This window comes from Petromyzon marinus, chromosome 37 (genome assembly GCF_048934315.1).
Source record: "Petromyzon marinus isolate PM22_M1 ecotype Great Lakes invasive population chromosome 37, UKy_Petmar_22M1.pri1.0, whole genome shotgun sequence".
Classification (NCBI taxonomy): Eukaryota; Metazoa; Chordata; class Hyperoartia; order Petromyzontiformes; family Petromyzontidae; genus Petromyzon; species Petromyzon marinus.
The window spans coordinates 7,956,791-7,979,152 of NC_133703.1; positions in this window are offsets into that span (position 1 = coordinate 7,956,791).

Here is a 22,362-nt window from a genome sequence, read left to right on the forward strand (position 1 = left end):
TTCCCCGATAAAGTAATTTGCAAGTATTTGATCTGATTTGGAAAATTTGGAACATGATGCGGTTACACGTGGCCAATTCTATTTTTTAATACAGTGTCACAGGATTATTATCATACATTGTGAAACAGATCTCTTTGTTTATGGTGAATAAACCGGCAACATTAACCCGGGTGGATGCTGGGCTTGAACCGAGAACCACCACTCGACCATGTTTCCATAAATTTGTGCAGTCACATTAACGCTGTTCACGTCGTACGCAATGAACACTTTATTATTAGCACCACCTCTGGACCTGTTTGGCCCCTGGTCCATTTTGAGAGGTCTTGTAAGGGCGGCGTATACAGTTTGATTTTATATCGGCAGAGCAAATAGCCAATGGAAAACCACCCGTTCCGTGGGGGTGCTACGCGCTGGCACGGATCGGATGCGCCAGTGGAAAAGGGCTGCTAGCAACCCGGCCGCCTCCAAACGAAAGAGAGAGGGTTCCAGGTCTCTGTTGTTGGCTGTGTGCTCTGCAGCTGCCGGCCGTGGACTGCGCTGTGGGGCAGCACTACGGCGTGCATTCCTGCCGCAACCTTGGGCACGGCCCTGTGGCCGCCAGGTGGCCTCAGTGTTTATTGCCCGTCTCCACGTGGATACCTGAAACCCATGTCAATCCACTGCTGGATGAGTCCCGCAATGAAGATACAATCAGTACATCCACTTTGCTTTTGGACACCGCCTGTTCCATTGGCGGCCGAATGCGAATCTAAATGTGCATACGTTAGAGACTGGTTAATGTGCATAGAAATCAAACCAATTGACCTACGACCCCATCAACTTTTGTAGAATTTTAGACGTGCATTACAGCTACTTTAGCCGGATGGTTGTGGCGGCTATGTATCCCTGTAATCAACGACTACGTGGAGGTGAGGGTTGGTGGATCACAAAAATGTTGCGACAACTCCCACCCCTTGGTCGTCAAGGAGGTAGAGAAGGCGGTGTCGAATAATGTGGACTCCGCCTGTTCCATCTGTAGATTTGTGATAGAGCATTTGCTTGGATTTCTCCAGGTGCTCCGATTTCCTCCCACATGTAAACACTCATTAATCTTGATTTGAAGCTGTCGTGACTGCAGGAATCCTTACTCTTTGGTTCTTTCGGTAAAGTCACGTAAGTAGAAAAAACTAATAAAAAAAATCGTGGATTGCTTGTGTGGCGATCGAAACGTCGTGATCCATTATTATTTGTTCTACCTACGCGACTTTACCTAAACAACCAAAGGGTACAAAGTCTCATTAATTGGCCGATAACATCTTTATATAAAGAGGACAACAGAGCATGGGCAGGAGTGGTGGGGGGGGGATTTGTTGCCAGCTGCTCACCATTTGACTGCCGCCTTCCCTCATCTGTAGTTCCTCGCGCCAAAGTGAAGGAATACTGTGTGCCAGTTACAATTATCACTTGAACGTAACTTGATGTTTCAATGAAAACAGCCACTGAGATTTAATACTGAAAATCTTTATTTTTCACATGCAGTGAAACAATGTTGTTAGTAGGCTTGTTTCCCTGGGAAAGCCTCACTGAGTCTCAAGACTCTTTTTCAGGAGGGGCCTGCCAACTTTTCGCAGGAGTAATTTGGATGTTTGGCTAGTACCAGTTACATTGTATGTTGTTGTTGTTTTGCTATGGGAGTAAACCCATACAGAGAAAGGGACCAGAATGAGGAAAGCGAAGCCAGGCAGTCCTTCAGAAGATGTCATGCACGGGCGTGACCACTGCACCACCCTGCCACCCAAACAAATGTAATTTAAATAATGTACAATACTGGCAAATAAACCCTATTAGTATCAACCGAATTTCTGGACATTCTGGCACGTGTATAGCTGCATCGGTGTTTCTAAAAGTCGTGTTCAAATTGCTTATTAATAATATTATAAAGAACAGGTTTCCCACATCTGGTTTCATTTGACTTACCGGTTGTCCTCATTATGTGTGTCACAGGTAATATGGCAAGGAAAATATTACCCAGCACGAGTTGTAGGATTAGGGCAATTATGGTGACACACGTGACCCCCTCTACACAAGTAACAGCTGAGAGTCAATGCTGGGATGTTGTGCGATTGGTGCAAGCGACCCATCATTGTGTTTTGATGTTGAGCTGTTAAAATTGCACTGTTGTGAGGTGAGGTCAAGGCCGATGACTGCTTCCAGCGGTGTCAAGATCAGCAATTTGAAGAGGCTCGCGGAGGATGATACTGGGCACTAGGGTGCAGTCTCTCTCCATGAACAACAGAGGGCAGAGGAGCGACGCTCACAACAATTATTGGCGGAGCACCGGGCGTATAAAACACAAAGTTGGAAGAAAGTTTATCTCGGGGAGTTAACCCACAACACCTGGGTCTGTCCCGCGTGTTCACACGATAACGCGTTTTCACTACAACGCGTTTTCTTTACTTTAGGGAACGCTTCTCACACAACGCGGAACACGCTCCATCACAACGCGCTTTCAGAGCGGACTACTTTCTTGAGCAGTGAAATTTATTAAAATCTTTTGCTCTGCCATTTGATTTTAAATTACGACTCTTCAAAGAGCTTTGGTTGTAGTAAGCAATATTTGAATTTGTTTAAGCGACCTGTATTCTCTTACAACATGTTTTATATTCCTAGGCATTAAATGTGTACTAAAGATTCAGACTAATTGTAAATCTAATGGGACCACTTTAATCGATGTCCGTTAATATATGTAGGCGTGGTAAGGTTTCGAGACGCACTCGGCGATGCGTGAAACGCAGTCCGTGTCCTTCCTCGTCCATTTGTCTTCATTCCAACGTCAACTTTGTTCTGCCGGTCTCTCTCATTAAGGCCACATGGCCACACTGTGTCTCTTAGTTCTTGCAAGCTAAGCTGGAGTCAGTCTCTCTCATTAAGGCCACATGGCCACACTGTGTCTCTTAGTTCTTGCAAGCTAAGGTGGAGTCAGTCTCTCTCATTAAGGCCGCATGGCCACACTATGTCTCTTAGTTCTTGCAAGCTAAGCTGGAGTCAGTCTATCTCATTAAGGCCGCATGGCCACACTATGTCTATTAGTTCTTGCAAGCTAAGCTGGAGTCATTCTCTTTTCGACATATGTCCCACCAAATTCTGTAATAATAATGTTCCAGTTTCTCTATATGTTTTTAAATGTAGATTTAAATAAATCTACATTTAAAAATCCACAAATCTGGCTGCCTCCTGATGACGCTGGTTGTAATTACTGGCGAAACGACGTACTCAGATTGTTAATGTTGTGGCTTTGCTCTCTAACACACAACCGGTGTGCTGTACTAGTAACGAATTGGCATGTTCTGTTTAAGTGACAAACCTTACTAATTGGCTGTTTCGGGTGGTGGTGGGTTTACCGACATTTTTATATTTACGTGATCTTACCTAAAAAACCTGTATTATGTAAAAATACATTTATTTTCCTCCTTTCTTTTTGGACAGTTTCAAATCTCTAACGTCTTTCCAATTGTTCTGATGTACAGTGCTACATTTCAAATTACTGTCATGTTTGCAACGGGTTGTTTAAAATATATTTAAATGGTGTAGATTCATGTTTAAACTCGCTTCGAATCTGCATTCATCATTTTCTTCTTAAGCAGTCCGTAACCACAATTGGTGCATCGATGCATGACCCATTTGATTATTGTTTGTTGGTCTTAATTTATCAATTAAAATGTTGAGTGTGCCAAATCCTAAAGAGTGGCGTTTGAGTCGACCTTATTTATTTTATATTCACATCTGAAACGCCTGTGCACATGAATGTAATCCAGTTACACACTGTCCTACTTGTTCATCAACTCTCTTCGTGGTGTAGATTTGATGGCTTGTATAGCAACCATAAACAAACACAAGTCCGGGTGACTCATGATCCATGACTCACGATGCCAGTGGGCCAGGTTTCACTCTCAACTCTCTACCTGTGTGGCATGAATAAAACGCACCTGTAAATTTGACCTGAAATGATTGCACAACAATTGCCCCGCCTTCATGCGATGTTTATCCTCCACTGTTTATCTGGCTTTGACCTGAATTATATAAAAGTGCGGCTCTGCAACTGCTGTAGAGTCACATTGGTATAAACACATTTTACAATATGAACAGCGAATTGAAAACGCGTACTATTTTATGTATTGTTTAACAAGTGTGTTCACAAATCCACACTGAGAAACACGATGATTGACAGAGGGGAGTAAATTATGTTTTCGATAGTGTATTTAAATAGAGCTACTGTAGGTAAGTAGTTTTCATTTTTAAAGGCATAGTTTAACAAGACAACACTTGCCACCAACCTTCAAACCCATTGGTGAAAAAGACCACAGTTCATGTTTACATTATAATATGTTTACATTATATATAATATAGAATAGAATGTTTATATTATAATATAATGTTTACATTATATAATATAATGTTTATATGTAATATATAATATAATGTTTACATTATAATACAATGTTTACATTATATAATATAATGTTTATGCAAGAGCCGGGGACTTATGGGACCCCGGGGTCCCACCATAAGGTTCATATGAATGGTTACCTAATAACCTTTGAAACACGGTAATCACTGTGAAGTGCAGTTTCCAATTCTTATTGTTGACTCAATCTCTCTGGCCTTTCTATGCAATATGAAGAAGGGTCATTGCCCGAAACGTCGCTTATCGGATGTTTTCCCTTTTTCAAGGCCCCAGTCCTACTGATGCATGAATTTGTTTGGTATTTGAAATGATACGAAGGCTCAGCAAGTGATTCCTTGCAGACATAAACAGAAGCGATACGCGCCACCCCAGCTACCCATGTCGCGAATCAATCGATTATCGCGATTGGGCATTTCCGTACGTGCCGTGCCTGCGTGTACGAGCGTGTGTGTGTGTACGTGTGTATGCATTGCGTCGCTTGTTGACTGCGAATTGTATTATTATTATTGGATGCCTCAAGTTATACTCTTTGGTTCTTTCGGTAAAGTCACGTAGGTATAAAATAAAATAAATCACGTTTCGGGCGCGACACAAGCGTCCGTCATCAGGTGATAAAGCCTTGGTGTGCTGCTGAGGCAGACTGTTTTAAATGGTTTTAAATGTGTGTAGCCCATGGGTCATAAAGAAGTGGCCAGGGCTAGTGACGTTAACGTGAGAAATTAGCGTGTAACTGTAAGGTAGGAAAGCGGCCTCCTCGATTTTACGTGACTTTACTGAAAGAACCAAAGAGTGTGGATTCCTGCAGTCACGAAAGCTTCAAATCAAGATTGCCTCAAGTATGTATTGTTGTTGCCCTTGAGGGGGTTTACTTTCGGAATTAAATGCGTTCTGAAATTGCTGACACACAGCCACAACGTACGTGTCGCTGTGTTCACACCTGAGAGTGACACTGCATCAGCCTTTTACCAATATTCCCCCGCCCCTGCGTTTGGCTTACGCGGCCACAATGCTGAGCTATCCTCAGTTGCTCAGGCACACAAGTTTCACACCTGTCTCCCTGTCAAGTGAATGTGGTGTATCCTTTTGTCATGCAGTCTGAGACAGACTTCCAACACGACTTCAGTTTTGTGGGTGCAGTGCTGCGACAAGAGCACTGAAGTAACTGCTCGTGTAAGTACATCATGTTACTATATATCGTATTGAAGGCTGAGGCCTATTTTACTGTACCGCTCCTTACAGAAATCTTCTTTCCCGAGTGGTTGTGCATTTGTCGCTTGTTTCAGAGGTTCGCGATTCGATCCCAGGAGTCGCCCTAGTTAATATTGCGGGTGTATTATCCAAAACTGCATTTCTATATGCTTCACAAATAATGTAAAAAAAATCCCGTGTTGTTATTAATGAATGAGGAGGACATGTGTGCCGGCGTCAGAATCAAAATTTGCACATCTAAACAAGTACTCAGAAATGACTGGATTGGGTAAAACCACAAGTATATATGTTGAACTTCTTTCGCACTGTACGTAGCCAACTGTGCTAATCGGAGGTGTGGAGGACAACAAACTGAACACAAAAAGCAGTTCTAAAGAAATTGTTTTCAATCTAGATTTAAAAGTGCATAGCTGCAATGGCTTCCTAATATCGGAAGGAAGAGCATTCCAGTTGGCCGCAGAAGCCCATCTGAAAGCGAGTGATGCGGTGACTGTCTTTGTTCGATGGCTTGCCAAAAGCCACTGCTGCTAGCATGATCCACCAATCCCATCTCTCGATTGCAATCGTGCATTAGCAGCACACCTTGCATTCGCTGTTGAACCACTCGTCCATCACGTGTTCCATCATCGCAACTACAGCACTGCCCTGCACCTGTGGCCACCACAGTTGCTAACATTGTGTTGTTTAAATTTTGATTTAAAGCTTTCGTGACTGCAGTAATTCATATTCTTAGTTTTTTCGGTAAAGTCACGTTGAAGAGAAACAACAAAATAACAAAATATATATAAAACAATAAAAAATTCTCACGACGTTTCGACCATAACTCAAACGGTCATCATCAGGTGTGTTGGTTTGCATAAATGTATTTTTAAACGGCACATTTATTTATTTATAAAAAACGTTGGCGTCACGCGCAGCAATTGGCAGTTTGCCCAGGACTAGTCCATCTATTTTTTTTTTAAAAGAGGAGGGGGGAGATGACATTTTTTATAATGTATGCTGTCTGAAAGCCACTGTAAGCGTGAACAATCAATCAAGAACTGAAATGATTTATCAAATCTTTCCAATGATTGCTAAGATAGAATCCATCTTCTCGGTTGAAATTGTCTCTGTGCTTGTATATGTGGATAGCCTCATGAACGAATCTCTCATGGAAGCCAGATGGCTTACAAAGAACCTCCGTCAACGTGACTTTACCGAAAAAACTAAGAATATTGTGTTGTTTGTTTAGGTGATCGGCAAGGCCCAGAAAGGCGAGTGGGAGGCGATGGACCGTGGGCTGGCTCGCATCGAGTGTGACATCAAGCAGGAGGTGGAGGGCCGGCCACACAAGATCAGGAAATACCTGTTGGAGTCGTTCCCCTTGCCAGGGACGAGCGCCGATCTTCGCCGACAGTTCACGACACAGCCGGCGGCCGAGATGGTGCTGCAGGTCTTCCAGAACGCCGAGGACATCTTTGTGAATAAGCTGAAGAAGGTGGAGCCATGGCGTCTGGACTTAATGCAACAAAATTACCGTGCGAGAAAATTCATGCATCTGCTTTGATTTGTCAAAATTTTCCATAATACATTTGTCCTCGGAATTATTTAATGAGTGATAATCGCCATACGTTTCAAGTCTGTGGATACTTCCACCAGTATCAAAAGACTTGCTCTACCACTGAATTAACTCTCCTCTATAATATTTAGGGCCATCGCTTTCACAAAATTCAGTCACACGTTGAGACAAAAGTAAGGGGGGGCATTGAAATCGGTAGGACATCTATGCATGTGTCACCCTCTATTTGTCCCAACAGAGTGATATGGCTGCACGTGGTTTGGGTCCTTTGTTGTTTCCACCAACAGTGTGTGCAGGACTTCCTGGGGCAGGTGAAAGGGGACAGGCTGGCCCGGAAGCTGTTTCAGTTGGCCCTGTGCTGTGGCTCCCTCGAGACTCCTCGCGACCTCGTGGTCAATGAAAAACCGGCCGCGTTTCTCGGCAACATCAGCACTCCCGACACCAGACCGCCGCCTCCTCCGGGGAGTAAGGAGACAAATTTGCATATACAGTAGACTCGATTATCCGCGCTAATGACGTGGAGGAAGGCTGCGGATAATTTAAAATGTCGGATGATCCAAAGATATCTATTTTTTGCGGATCTCCATGCCACAAACTAACGATCAACCGATCGATGCACGTGCTCAGTGATAACACTTTCCTGATAATTTGACCAAGTCCAATATCGGCTCAACTTTCATGTGACGGACATTACTCTCATGTTCAGAGTGGGTTGGAATGTGCTTCCCTTTACTCTGTGGACCAGAGGTCACTAGAAGCGATGTCAGAGGTAGCTTTGTGATGTTCTCTTCTGTGGGCCATTCTCCAATAGGATGGGTTCCGCTGCTCCATGCGAGATCCGAGTGGATACTCCGTCTCATGACACGATATCGAAAGCACAATCTGAATAAAATGTAGTTTCTTGTATTGTACATAAGGGGTCAGACCACGGAGGACCTTCAGAATGCTGAGTGTGATCTTGAAATTAATCCTGGACTGGTTCGGGGGATAGTTGAACAATTCGAAAATTGGGGCGATATCGTCTTGCATACGGGTGTGAGAAGTCTGCCAGTGGTTTTTTTAGTCCATCTAAATTTTTGGGTTAATATGCACTATTTACGTGACCTAACCCAAAAATCTCTATTATGGATAATATTGGTCGCGAAGGCCTTCGGGTTAAACTTGTTTTTTGAGTCATCTGGAGAGTGATGATGAAACTTATCGGGAGGCCGTAGATGAGATGTGGGGGTGGGTGGGCAGAGAGAGAGTTGCAGTTGTTGAGCCTATTGGAGCGAGTTACAGCATCGTTGTCCTCTCCTACAATGGCATTGCTTGTCTCATTCGCAGAGGCGGTAGCCGAGCATCTGGTCCGTCTGCTGAGCCACGCAAGTAAGATGGCAGAGCCCCTGAGCCTCTCCGCGCTGTCACGCGTGGAGAAGCAGCTTGCCGAGCTTTTGACTCGCGCGACCTCCCCAGCCTGGGCCTCGGCTCCTTCTTGGACATCCTCCATCGCAACGCCCAGGTGCGTACGTGGCGTGCGTGAGTCCACCCGCCTCCAGCTGGTAAGAGGCAGTACAGCAAGTAGGTGTACGACACTGCCCGTGCAAAGTTTGAGTGTACTTACCGCCTCCGAGTGGCGCTCAATGTTAAGTTTGTTTCCAAAATTGTGCGCGGTAATATTAGTTTATTATTACGAACTTAAAACTCATTTGTCGATAACTCGAATACGTTTAAGCGTTATGTAATCACTGCCAATTCAGAGCACAACAAAGTGTCACGTAAGATGCATGGGTTTTCTCTTGTCACTCTTAAAAAATATCTGTGAATTTGGCAAACATCTCTAAGGTAGATATTGAAAATCACCGTTAAAATTGAGTGTACAGCGGTGACATTCAGATAAAATATATGATAACACTATATATGCAAAGTGGCCATGTGGCTCAGAGATCAAAGCGGTGCGTTGGCAATAATGAGATTCTGGGCTTGAATCTGGATTTTGACCGCTTGGGTTGAAACCGAGGTGTCAAGTCTTATCAAGTCGATCGTCCGAGCCCCGTCACCAGCGACTGCACAAAATTACAGTCTCATTAAACTTGGGTTTTGCACTTCATTTTCCTAATTCCATCTCTGAGAATAACAATTTCAGCTTGACTCTCGTGCGCCGCACAATCTCATAACACAGCTAATGTGAAAGTGTTGGCTCCTATTGTGTACAAGATAAGAGGCCACCCACCGCATTTTATGACACGGCCTGCACGGCTATGCGAGATTTACGAATGGATGATTTATTTGTCTCTTGACATTATGCCGATAGCGCATTTGGAAAACTAAAATTGAGAACGATTTTTGTGTTAATTTGCAAACTTAAATCTGCAATATTTAATCAGTTTTTGTGCACTGCATTGTGAGATGCAGCTCCATGCGTATCGTTTAGCTTTAAGCCGGTGTTTGCCATGCGGTCGCCTCGGTGTCAACCAACTGATGTTGACGGATTTGTTGTGTCTGGGGTTGTGATCTCTGCCCTGGGTGGATCTGGAGCCACAGCGGGAAGCTTCTGCCCAAAGCGCGACGAGCTGCATGGAGTTCATCCACCAGTGCGGCAGCCTCGACACCGCAGCGGTGAGACACGGGCCCCAGTAGGGGCCACAGGGGCGGCTCAGAGATGGGGATAAGGATTTGGAGATATAGGGCGCTCACGGAAATAAACTCTTCAACTCAAAGCGCCTAAACCGCATCTGCACAAACCATGGCAGATGCGGATACCTGATGCACAAATGGAAAATTTTAAACTCTCCAGTGTTTGACTGTGGTCATCCAGAACAGATCGTACAACGTGAAACGACGCAATAGAAAATTAAAGTCAAGCCACAGTGCGATTGTGACCATCCAACCCAAGCTATTCACGATATTGTGAAACACAGTCGTTTGTGCTCCTTCAACGGATTAGTTTTAGTTTAGTTTAGTTTTCATTTATTTGGTATAGCCCTGTGAGCCATTCGGCTCTTGAATCGGGTGCAACCTCAACAAACAAAAAAGACAAAAACATGAACAAGAAAACATCTTAAAGTGACTTTGTGCATGTGCAAACAGAAAATCCAGGAAAAAACGTCAAAATATTCCTGATATAGCACCGTACACCAACGCTGTGTGCAAAAATCCCAGTGGGATGCAAGACAAACAACAACAACAACAACAAGAAAACTTAGATTAAGGCCATCAGTCTAACTCCGTACTACAATAAACAAAAACATGGCCAAACCAAAAAACTTTTAGAAATCACCAAAATAAAGCTATAAATGCAATGTAACAGTGATCATAGGAACTGTGACTGAATTTTTAACAATAAACTACATAAATAACGTATCACCAAACCCTAGAGCCACAGCTGGCTGCATGAGTCACTCCACAAACAACAGGAGGAGCAGGAATAGTAACCCTACATGAAGCCCTCTCGTCATGACCAGCAGACCTCGGACATTGGCTTATGGCTCCTGAACATGTTGCCCTCATGCGCAGGAATAGAATAGCTCAGGGGTTGGCAATCTGCGTCTCCCGGTGCCGCATGCTGCTCTTTAAAGACTGTTTGGTGATGTTATTTATGAAGGACCACTGTCTCGTATTCACCACAGTGCATTGCGCCTCTTTAAATATTGAGTTGAGTAATCCTGGTAGTTGAAAAACTAAGGTAGTTGAGTACCCCGGGAACACGCTGTGGTTCGTGTCGCGTTAATAGCTCCGTACCGTGCCGTGTAACTCACTAAGCAGCCGATTGCTCGCGTGCAGTGGTAGTGCCGTGTTCATTGATAACACTGCACACTCCGTGCAGTGGTAGTGCCGTGTTCATTGATAGCACTGCACACTCCGTGCAGCGTTGTGTGAGGATGGCTCACTAAATGAAAGGGGAGTCATAGCTATCGCACTGTGGGGTGGTCATCGCCCTCCTCCCCCTGGGCATGTGCCGTGTGTGTTGTGTGCGTCGTGAGTCGTGGCGATGTAAACCCGGGGTAGCTCCTCTCTCCGTCTCTTCGTTTGTTGCTGTCCCGGCGAAGCTCGAGTTGGTGAGCGCAACGCGTGGCAGATCCGGCTTCATCCGTTCCCACTCCTCCCAGTCAGCGACTCCCAAACCCCCACTCAATAATCGCAGATCACTACCCAGGTCCTTATCAACCAAATTATTTTTAACTAAACTATTTTTTGTATTCTTAATGTATCAACAGTTCAGTTTTAAAGTATAATTTTACCGAGGCACTGTATGTTTTCCTGGTGTGGACTGTGGCTGTTTTTGCTATTGTTTTACTGCCTTTCTCAAGCTTGGAAATGTATGTATGAATGAAATTGGAACTTATATACTTCATTTATTTACTAATTGACAAACTATTTTAATTTTACCAGGTAAGGCCCACTGAGCATATATAGCAGTTTTTAAGAAGCGACCTGGCCATCGCAAATGATAGCTCAACGAAGTGGCTTATCGTCACGTGGACATTTATAGCAGACAAATATACAGCATGCGTCAGGGTTGGGATGGAACCCACGACCTCCTGCGTACCAGGGGAGGTAGTTAACATCTCCCAGCCACCGTGGTGCCCTGTGGTCACGCGAGGCCTTCCACTTCTGAATGGCTTGCGATGCATATTTGAACATTACTGCAAGCGTCTTAGCCTCGTTCATTCGGTATTCGAGGGGAATATTGCCATGTAGTAACGCTGTTTCAAATATCGCGCATTGAACTTTCGATTTTAATTTGCAATGTAATTGAGGGACTGTGCGTTGTCTTGTCGTGGTCTGGTGCTGTTGTTGTGTTGCTGCCTTGCCCAAACTTGCATTTGTTGACAAATCGGCAGGAATCTATGTACTTTGTATTTTTAGCAACATGCTTACATTTTCCCCATCTTGCCTCTCATATCGTTTTTGTACATACCTCGCTGACCCGCCCCTACTGGACATATGTGAAAAGAGCTTCATAGCTCATTGGATTCCTCCAGGATGAAAAAAATATTCTAATTAATCAGTGGCACTGCCAACAACCTGCATCCACACACGACTAAGCACCCCTTGTAATGCCATACACATGGTTCCTTTCCCATAGACATGTAATTCTGCAAATTTTCAGAAATATCTGCCGTATGCGAATTACTCCAGACAAGTTTAGAGTATTAAACATGGCCTGTTGTGACTCGTCTAATGTGTATCGCGTGGTCGTCAGCACAGAAAGATGCGTCTGGCAACGTCCTAATGGACCAAACATCGTAAAAAGGAGGCTGGGTCTGCGTTGTTCAGTGACCACCATATACAGGGACTCTTCTACTTACGGACGAGTTAGGTTCCAGAAGTCTGTTCGTAAGTCCAACTTTACTCCTGTCGATTCCAAACATGTTGTACGGCGTGTACACTAAACACAGGGAATGGCTTTAAGAGTTGTATAATCTCCTGTAGACGTAGACGCCACTGGTTCTTCACGTTGTGTAGATGTAGATGCCACCACCACCATCTATTGCGTGGCGGTTGAACTTATGAATCTCGGTACAAACAGGCAACTGGACATATGGACAGGTTTCTTCGTATCTCTGAGACTTTCTAAATTGAATGTTTGTAAGTGAAGGAGTCCCCGTAAATATTTTTGAGGACCACTGGGATCTTCAGTTTAAACCGTGAGTCTTGGAGTCATTAGACCAGAAAGAAGTGAGACAAAAACGACAGTAACATTGAAAAATATGTACACAGGGCAGGGAGGGCCCAGCCGCATGACAGGATTTATTCAGCGGTATCGTCACGGTAACAGAAACAGTGCTCCCGAATGAATCGCAGAATCCCCCGAATATTCCGCCTCAGGCGGGAGAATCTCCGTGCAGGCCCGCGTGACGCCTTTGGCCCAATCTTGTCGACGGCATCATCATCATCCTCCTCGTTGTTGTTGTTGCCTGGTTGGAGAGCAGGGCCCCGCCTGGCAAATGGACGCACGCGCCATTGTTAGCACGGTCGGCTACAGTTAGCACGGTCGGCTACGGTTAGCACGATCGGCTACGTACGGGTGCAAAATTATTTCAACGTACACACATTCGCTTATTCATTATGCCACCGTCTGCCCCATCGTGCATTCTCGGCTGTGCTTACACTGGTTGCTGTACTGCACCTCATATGTGTTCGGCCACTCAAATGCGAGGTAGGAGGATGCCACACATCTCTCACTATGGCCAGTAGCGGAATGCTACATTCCTATAACAGGAGCCAATGGTGGTGTATAATTGGATGACCGCTGTTGACTTCCCACAAAATGGGATTCATTATTTGACTATAGCTCGGGTTGATAAATAAGCTGTTAACCTTCTTGACCTGGATTTTGAACTCGCAAGCATGCAGTGATCGTGGAGTGCTCTAACCGCAGCACCTCCAAGTGGAATGCAGTGCAATTCATATATTTATAATTAAGATATATCTTTTTTTTACTAGGAATGCATTTAGCTGCAGTTTGGTGGAGATGAGGTTAGGGATAAGATATTACATCCTGTGGAGCCCTGGGATATTTACATCTTCAAGTGAGATGAACTAAAGAGGTGAATGCCATTACAGAATCCTCATTTCACAACTCCTCATGAAACAGATTCCCCGTTCTTACAATACAGAACTTGTCTCATCTGATACAGAACCCAAATCTCATGTGTCCTCAATGTTTTTTACTTCCTCTCAATCGTGAATACCACCTTGTGGGAATCAACAGTGGTTGTAATATGAATAGACTTGCCCTTGCTATAGGAATGTGTGATTTACTCAAATAACTAATTTATGATGATCAATGGTGTTTGCTATATGCTAATTTATATCAGGAGACACTTTGTCTGAATGACCTCCCCAATACATATTTTTCTCAAGGTGCACTTCTGCGTGGAGACTCACTCTTGTCTCGTGGCCGACTCCATCTCCTTCTCCTCCGCGATGACGTCATTGGTGCTACCACTTTGATTGGGGAATTTTTCAGACAGGCGTGTTACCACACAGTCACCCACCGACTCCACTCCCCGCTCCGCCTTCATTCCCCAATCCGAGTTCGAATCCCACTCGCTCACAGAAACTGAGCCTGCAGTATTCTGATTTGACCAAGTGGACTTCGAAGTCTGCTCGCTTGCAGCAGGGACTTGGCAATTTCCCTGGCTGAGACGGAGGACTGCCGAGAGGCTGCAGGCCGCCACCGGCTCCGTGTCCATGGCTGGGCAAGGCGGGAAGTTCGCTTGTGGTGGCACGGCCCTGCCGCCCCACAATAATGGGTGGTTGAGGGCCTCCATGGGTGTGAGGCGACGTTGGGGATCCCACCTGCCAAGGAGGCAAATGGAGGGAGTCAGGTGCCTGTTGCATTCTAAAATCGCTTCATTGACATTATGAGACTTCCTTTGCCAGAAACAAGATATAGGAATAGGTTTTACCCTTTTAACTGGCACAAACACTGACACCTTTATTCAAGGCATCATGTTTGCAATGACCACAACACAAGCAGTCAAAATGCAAACAAAAAAGACAACACTGATAATAATAATATGCACTGTCCTTGAATTTGATTGGTCCACACCCGAGACAGCTTTTCTTAGAGCCTAGTCTCCATTGGTGTTGGACCAGAAGACGCCAAAAGGCGTACAACTCAAAAACAGCGCACTATCAGAGTATTGAGGGCTCGGGGTGAGCATTAACATTATGAGACCTCCTTTGCCAGAAACAAGATATAGGAATAGGTTTTACCCTTTTAACTGGCACAAAAACTGACACCTTTATTCAAGGCATCATGTTTGCAATGACCACAACACAAGCAGTCAAAATGCAAACAAAAAAGACAACTCTGATAATAATATGCACTGTCCTTAAATTTGATTGGTCCACACCCGAGACAGCTTTTCTTAGAGCCTCGTCTCCATTGGTGTTGGACCAGAAGACGCCAAAAGGCGTACAACTCAAAAACAGCGCACTATCAGAGTATTGAGGGCTCGGGGTGAGCATTGTGTTGTGGTCATTGCAAACATGATGCCTTGAATAAAGGTGTCAGTTTTTGTGCCAGTTAAAAGGGTAAAACCTATTCCTATATCTTGTCTTTGGCAAAGGAGGTCTCATAATGTTAATGCTCACCCCGAGCCCTCAATACTCTGATAGTGCGCTGTTTTTGAGTTGTACGCCTTTTGGCGTCTTCTGGTCCAACACCAATGGAGACGAGGCTCTAAGAAAAGCTGTCTCGGGTGTGGACCAATCAAATTCAAGGACAGTGCATATTATTATCAGAGTTGTGTTTTTTGTTTGCATTTTGACTGCTTGTGTTGTGGTCATTGCAAACATGATGCCTTGAATAAAGGTGTCAGTTTTTGTGCCAGTTAAAAGGGTAAAACCTATTCCTATATCTTGTTTCTGGCAAAGGAGGTCTCATAATGTTAATGCTCACCCCGAGCCCTCAATACTCTGATAGTGCGCTGTTTTTGAGTTGTACGCCTTTTGGTGTCTTCTGGTCCAACACCAATGGAGACTAGGCTCTAAGAAAAGCTGTCTCGGGTGTGGACCAATCAAATTCAAGGACAGTGCATATTATTATCAGAGTTGTCTTTTTTGTTTGCATTTTGACTGCTTGTGTTGTGGTCATTGCAAACATGATACCTTGAATAAAGGTGTCAGTTTTTGTGCCAGTTAAAAGTGTAAAACCTATTCCTATATCTTGTTTCTGGCAAAGGAGGTCTCATAATGTTAATGCTCACCCCGAGCCCTCAATACTCTGATAGTGCGCTGTTTTTGAGTTGTACGCCTTTTGGCGTCTTCTGGTCCAACACCAATGGAGACTAGGCTCTAAGAAAAGCTGTCTCGGGTGTGGACCAATCAAATTCAAGGACAGTGCATATTATTATCAGAGTTGTCTTTTTTGTTTGCATTTTGACTGCTTGTGTTGTGGTCATTGCAAACATGATGCCTTGAATAAAGGTGTCAGTTTTTGTGCCAGTTAAAAGGGTAAAACCTATTCCTATATCTTGTTTCTGGCAAAGGAGGTCTCATAATGTTAATGCTCACCCCGAGCCCTCAATACTCTGATAGTGCGCTGTTTTTGAGTTGTACGCCTTTTGGCGTCTTCTGGTCCAACACCAATGGAGACTAGGCTCTAAGAAAAGCTGTCTCGGGTGTGGACCAATCAAATTCAAGGACAGTGCATATTATCAGAGTTGTCTTTTTTGTTTGCATTTTGACTGCTTGTGTTGTGGTCATTGCAAACATGATGCCTTGAATAAAGGTGTCAGTTTTTGTGCCAGTTAAAAGGGTAAAACCTATTCCTATCGCTTCATTGAATCGTGGTCTGGGGTGAAATGAGCAATTCCATCCTCAACACTTTTGTCAGAAACGATATTTATTATAAAAAGCGACGAGATGAAGAAACGATGCCCCGGTGTGACACAAAACTTTGTAGTCCTAGCCCAAACGACACGTGAGGTTTAAGATCGTTTCCAGTAATGTTGATGGAAGACGCAAAGTGATTTATATTTAATCATTTGTACGAGGTGAAATGTAGACAAGAGTAACAAGTCTCTTACTGAAGGCACCCGCGGAGAAAATTGATGAACTTTTGATTGCGGGTTCCCAGAACCGCCTTCAAAGACATGGAGCACGGGACGATCCGTTTCCCGTTGACGACGGGGCGATTCTTTTTGTCTGTTTATCGGAGAGAAAAAAAGAGAGAAACACTGAATTAGTTGTGGCGATCAGTACAATGCGGCAGCGGTCCTTAACCCTCCAATTGCGATGTTTGCAAATATGATTCCATGTTGGCGGTCGACTACAGCCTGTCATCCCTCCAGGGTCGATAAAATTTGTAACCGTTTGTGAGACGTTTGCAGTAGTCGTGTGGAAAGGATGACTCCTAAGCGTGAAAGTGAAAGTCCCACTCTCAACTCTGGGCCACCGGAGGAGACGAGAACCTCCTGATACTTGTTTGAGCAAGGAGACACTTTGATGTTTATTTTAGAATTATATTATTATTTGCATCACTTGGAGAGGATGGTAATTTGTTGTACAAGCGTGCTTTTAAGCATAATATATTTCTCAATCAAAGACCCACAGTTTGTGTGGAGGGTTGTCCTCTGTGGTTGTTTTATACTATGGTAGAACTGCTCTATGCTGATTTAGGAAACCGTCGCATCTGCCACACAATTTTAAAAAATTGTGCTAAGTCATGCTGAAATTAAAAAAAAACGGCCACTCATCTTCATGAAAAATGTGATGGCCAGAATTCCATGTAATTAATACACACGTCCTCTTTTGGATTGCAAATCCCTATGGGTTTTCCAAATATACTGTGCTACCTAAATATTACCGTTCCTTTAAAGTATTTTTTTATAAGACTCCTTGCTGTCGCACTAATTCAACACGTACTGACAAGTACGTTGCCAAGACCGTTGTGACTTTTCAACCCAAATAAAGCACAGTTCATTTTTAAATTACGCGAAGCAGTTTCCATGCCTTTCTATTCAAGCACAGAGCACGAGACACGCGGCTGCACGGCCATGACTTTCCGGGCAGTGACAGCAGCAGCAGCAACAGCTACGAACTCCAACACCACCACCTCACCACCCCCCTGTCCACTCACCAAAGGAGATGATGTTGTGGGTCGAGGCGTCAATCATGGCTTTGGGTGGGAGCCCCAACATCTGAAACCAAGATCACAAGAGGGATGAGTTGGATGAGGTCTGTCGCTCGAGTGAACAGAGCGTACATACGCTGCTCTTTGTCTCATTGAAACGTCGATGTACAATGAACTTTGCCTGCTCTTGTACATACTGTTTGCAGATATTTATCTCTATCATCAGGCGAAGCATACATATTTGGTCTTTAATTGATGACGTGTTTACTACGTGCGGCTTCGTTGCTCTCCAACACAGGCTCTGAAAGCCTCGGGGATTAACAACAAACCACAATAATCATAACAATAGTAATCATTCCAACGGACATCAGCCTGACGCTCTGATTCTCTGGTATTACCGATGAACCCGAAATCTCTCTTTACTCCTTTACTCATGCAAATGGTGCGTGATCACGCAGTGAACACGTCCACTCCTCTCCCGTGTACCGGTAGCTGAGCGACATTTTTTGACCAGTGAAAGGCCCAGAGGATGACGACAGCCCTGCACGTAACCAGCTTTGTCGCATGAGCCATCGCACAGCGCGTCTGTACGCTGGTGGATCGTCGTGCGCCATCAGTCATAACCAACCCCCTGCTGCTGCTGTTGTTGTTTATCGTGGACTCCATCGTTGGTTCAAATTCGAATTAAACCCTCCCTCCTCCTTTATATGGCGCAGTTGGAACGGTCCCATGGGAAATATGACGCCCGGTTTGGTGGTGCCGTATCGGGCACGAGGTTTGTTACAATAAAAATTATAGAATTCATCAGTATGTATATATTATAATAATTAATATTTGTAAGGCGCATTTAATTCGATGATCCCAATGCGCCCCGTGTATGGAAAGCAGGGAAATGAGACGACCAAAACGAGGAAATGAGACGACCAAAACTATGGGGAATAGGCCATTTTACCAAGGTGAGTTTTCATGGTCGAGATTTAAATAGCTTTAAAAATTCTGTCTTGTTTTCAGAGGCCAACGCGTTCCATAGTCTTGGAGCTGCACTGGCAAAAAGCCCGATCGCCCCCAGGAATCGAGATTTGACCTCAGAAAACTGAGTAGGAGATCAGAAGATCTCAAGGACCTCATTGGTGTACATGAGTGGATCAGCTCCTGTAAGTATTGTGGGGCTAACCCACTGACAGCCTTGTAGCTCAACAGCAGGACCTTATAACCAACTGGATATATATGCAATGGTGTTTTCCTACGCGTCAGATACCTGGATGAGATAGCCGATGTGGTCTTCCGAGCTTGTCTTGAAGAGCAGGTTCCCGAGGAGCATCTCGGCCACCACACATCCGAGTGACCACATGTCCGCGCTGCATGTGACCGGGAGCCCAAAGTACATTTCGGGGGTATGTATCATATCGAGCCAAGACACCAAGCTCCTAGCAGCACACGGACAGACAGGTGACCAAACAAGGTGGCACTTGCACATTATTCATCTGTACTTGTGAAGTGCAGAATAGATGAGGGTATGCACACGCAGTCACGTATGGCACTCAAAATACGCACAATGACAAAGATCGCCCACGTAAATGCGTGTATCAGCTGGGTAGCACTTAGAAATGTAAATTATTTTCATTACACTGGTGCCAGCTATCATAGAGTGCAGCTGTCGTGTCGCGAGAGTTCTCTGCGGTGAGTAACAACTTCTTTAAAAGCAACGGCGCTGCGACGCCTCTCTGAATAAAATTAACGCCGAGCCGCTTTGCGCGTTTCAAGATTCAGTGATGAACCGGGGACGCCTACCACCACCCTGTAACGTGCAGACGTCTCGGAACGGGAAAAGGTTAAGTGAGGAATGAGGACAAAGGGACTTAGGGCTGCCATGAGATCTGTACATTTGCAATCGTAAATCACATGTAAATCACACGTAAATCAGCCATCCGCGACGAAAATTCCAATGGGATTGTCTACTGGCTCCAGACTTTCAATACCAGCAATCGATTATGACAATTGTTAGCGGTTTACTGGTTACTGTTTGACAACTACCCTCCTCAAACCTGGGAGGTTGAGAGTTGAAATCCTGGCCAAATGATTGACGAAATGTAACGTTTGAAGGGTATCAGTGTCACTACCACACTTTGTTTAAGCGGTGCTAACCACCACGCCACCACAGCACGAAGACAAAGACCCCCCCCCATATAGCTTAAACAGGCTTGTAGCGCAGCGTGCTAACCGTTAACACCACCGCTCACCACAAACACTGTGACACGCACACACACATGCTGCTACACACGTACACACATTCACAGGGCAGCTAGATCACTCACTTGGGCAGGTCTCGCTGATGCTCAGGCCAAAATCCGTGAGCCTGATATTGCCACTGATGTGGTCTTTGACCAAGATGTTTGCCTGCAAAAAAGACGGTGGTTGTCAGTGAAACTCGTGGTGTGTCGGTGAGATTGCGTCTTGTTGAATTGGTTCATGGCGGTTTACTCAAAGATTTCATGTACTCATTTTTGTTGAACACTTAATGCCCTTTGTAAATGTAATCATGCTTGAAGATCTCCCTACCCCATGCCGTGTTAATCAAGGGGGTTGTATGGCCATACCTCACCATGCTGCTCAGGGGGCTGTTGAAGGCAATGATCATCAGGTGATGATGATTGCTTGTGTTGCAGTCGAAACGTCGTGAGAATTGTATTTTTTATATTTTTATTATTTTATTGTTTCCCTTCTACGTGACTTTACCGAAAGAACCAAGAATATGAACAATATTTTTTATTTTACCAGTTTGAGGCCCCACTGAGCTATGGAGCTATTTTTCAGAAGCAACCTGGCTATCACAAATGTTATCTTCAACGAAGTGGCTTATCCCGTGGAAATGCATAGAGGCCAAATACTCTAAACGCGTGATGTTTATTCTAAATGTAGTGAGAGAGACATGCAACCTCAAAATATACAGCAGGCGACAGGGTCCGGATTGAATCCATGGCCTCCTGCGTACCAGGCGAGGTAGTTAACATATTGCCACTGTGGTGCCCTGTGGTCACGTGAGGCCTACCACTTCTGAATGGCTTGTGATGCATATTTGAACATTACTGCAAGCGTCTTAGCCTCATTCATTAGTCAGGTATTCGAAGGGAATATTGTCATTTGGTAACGCTATTTCAAATATCGCTCATTAAACGTTCAATTTTAATGCAATGCAATTGAGGGACTTTGTGGAGTCTTGTCGTGGTCTGGAGCTGTGGTTGTTGTGTTTCTACATTGCCCAAGCTTGCATTTGTTGACAAATTGGCAGGAATGTATGTACTTTGTATTTTTAGCAATTTGCTTACATTTTTTCCATCTTGCCTCTCATCGGTTTTGGAAATAGCTCGCTGACCCGCCCCTACTGGACATATGTGAAAAAGATCTTCATAGCTCATCGGATTCCTCCAGGATATAAAAAAGATTCTGATTAATCAGTGGCGCTGCAAACAACCTATTCCCTGTATTGCTGCGGGAATCTGCATCCACACATGATCAAGCACCCCTGTGTAATGCAATACACATGGTTCCTTTATCATAGACATGTAATTCTGCAAATGTGCAGAAATGTCTACCGTATGCGACTTACTCCAGACAAGTTTAGACTATTAAACGTGACCTGTTGTGACTCGTCTAATGTGTATTGTGTGGTCGTTATCACAGAAAGATGCATCTGGTAATGTCCTAATGGACCAAAAATAGTAAAAAGGAGGCTGGGTCTGTGTTGTTCAGAGTGACCACCATATACAGACTCTTGTACGTACAAACGAGTTCGGTTCCATAGGTCTGTTCGTAAGTCGATTTGTTCATGAGTCCAACTTTACTCCCGTCGATTTCAAACACGTTTTACGACTTGTACACTAAACACGGGGAATGGCTTTGACAGTTGCCTCTGGTTCTTCACGTTCTGCAGATGTAGATGCCACCATGAACTTGCGACTCTCGGTCCGAACAGGAAACTGGACATACGGACAGGTTTGATCATATCTCTGAAAGTTCGTAAGTCGAATGTTCGTAAGTAGAGGTGTCCCTGTGTAGTGGCATAGAATCGTAATGTAACAGTATAGCGCTGGCTTCTGGCAGGGAAAGGGATCTGAGGCTTACGGCTCTGACGTCAGCAGGCCAGGTTATACACAAGAGGGGTATCTAGGGAAAGGTCGCAGAAGGGGCACTGAATTCATAATGATACAATAATTCAGTAACACTGTACAAGTGTACAGCACGTCAGATAATTACATTGCCTAACCCTGGTTGGAAACACCGTGGGAGTGAAGAAGAAGAAGGATTAATAATCATTATTATTTACATTAGTAAGGTGCATTTCATCCGTATTCCAACAGACTTAACTTGGAGTGTCTAAATTCCCTTTGCCCACCAGAATGAACACACCTCATCTTTCCCACCCCTGCAGACTTGGTATTAAAGTAGATACATGCTAACGTTTACAAAGTAACGGACTCATGACCAATTTCATTTCTACATAAATCAATCATTCGGAAATAGGCCGCACTATACCCCACCGACTACAGCACTCCAATCTTGCCTCCTCGTTTTGCCTCTTCC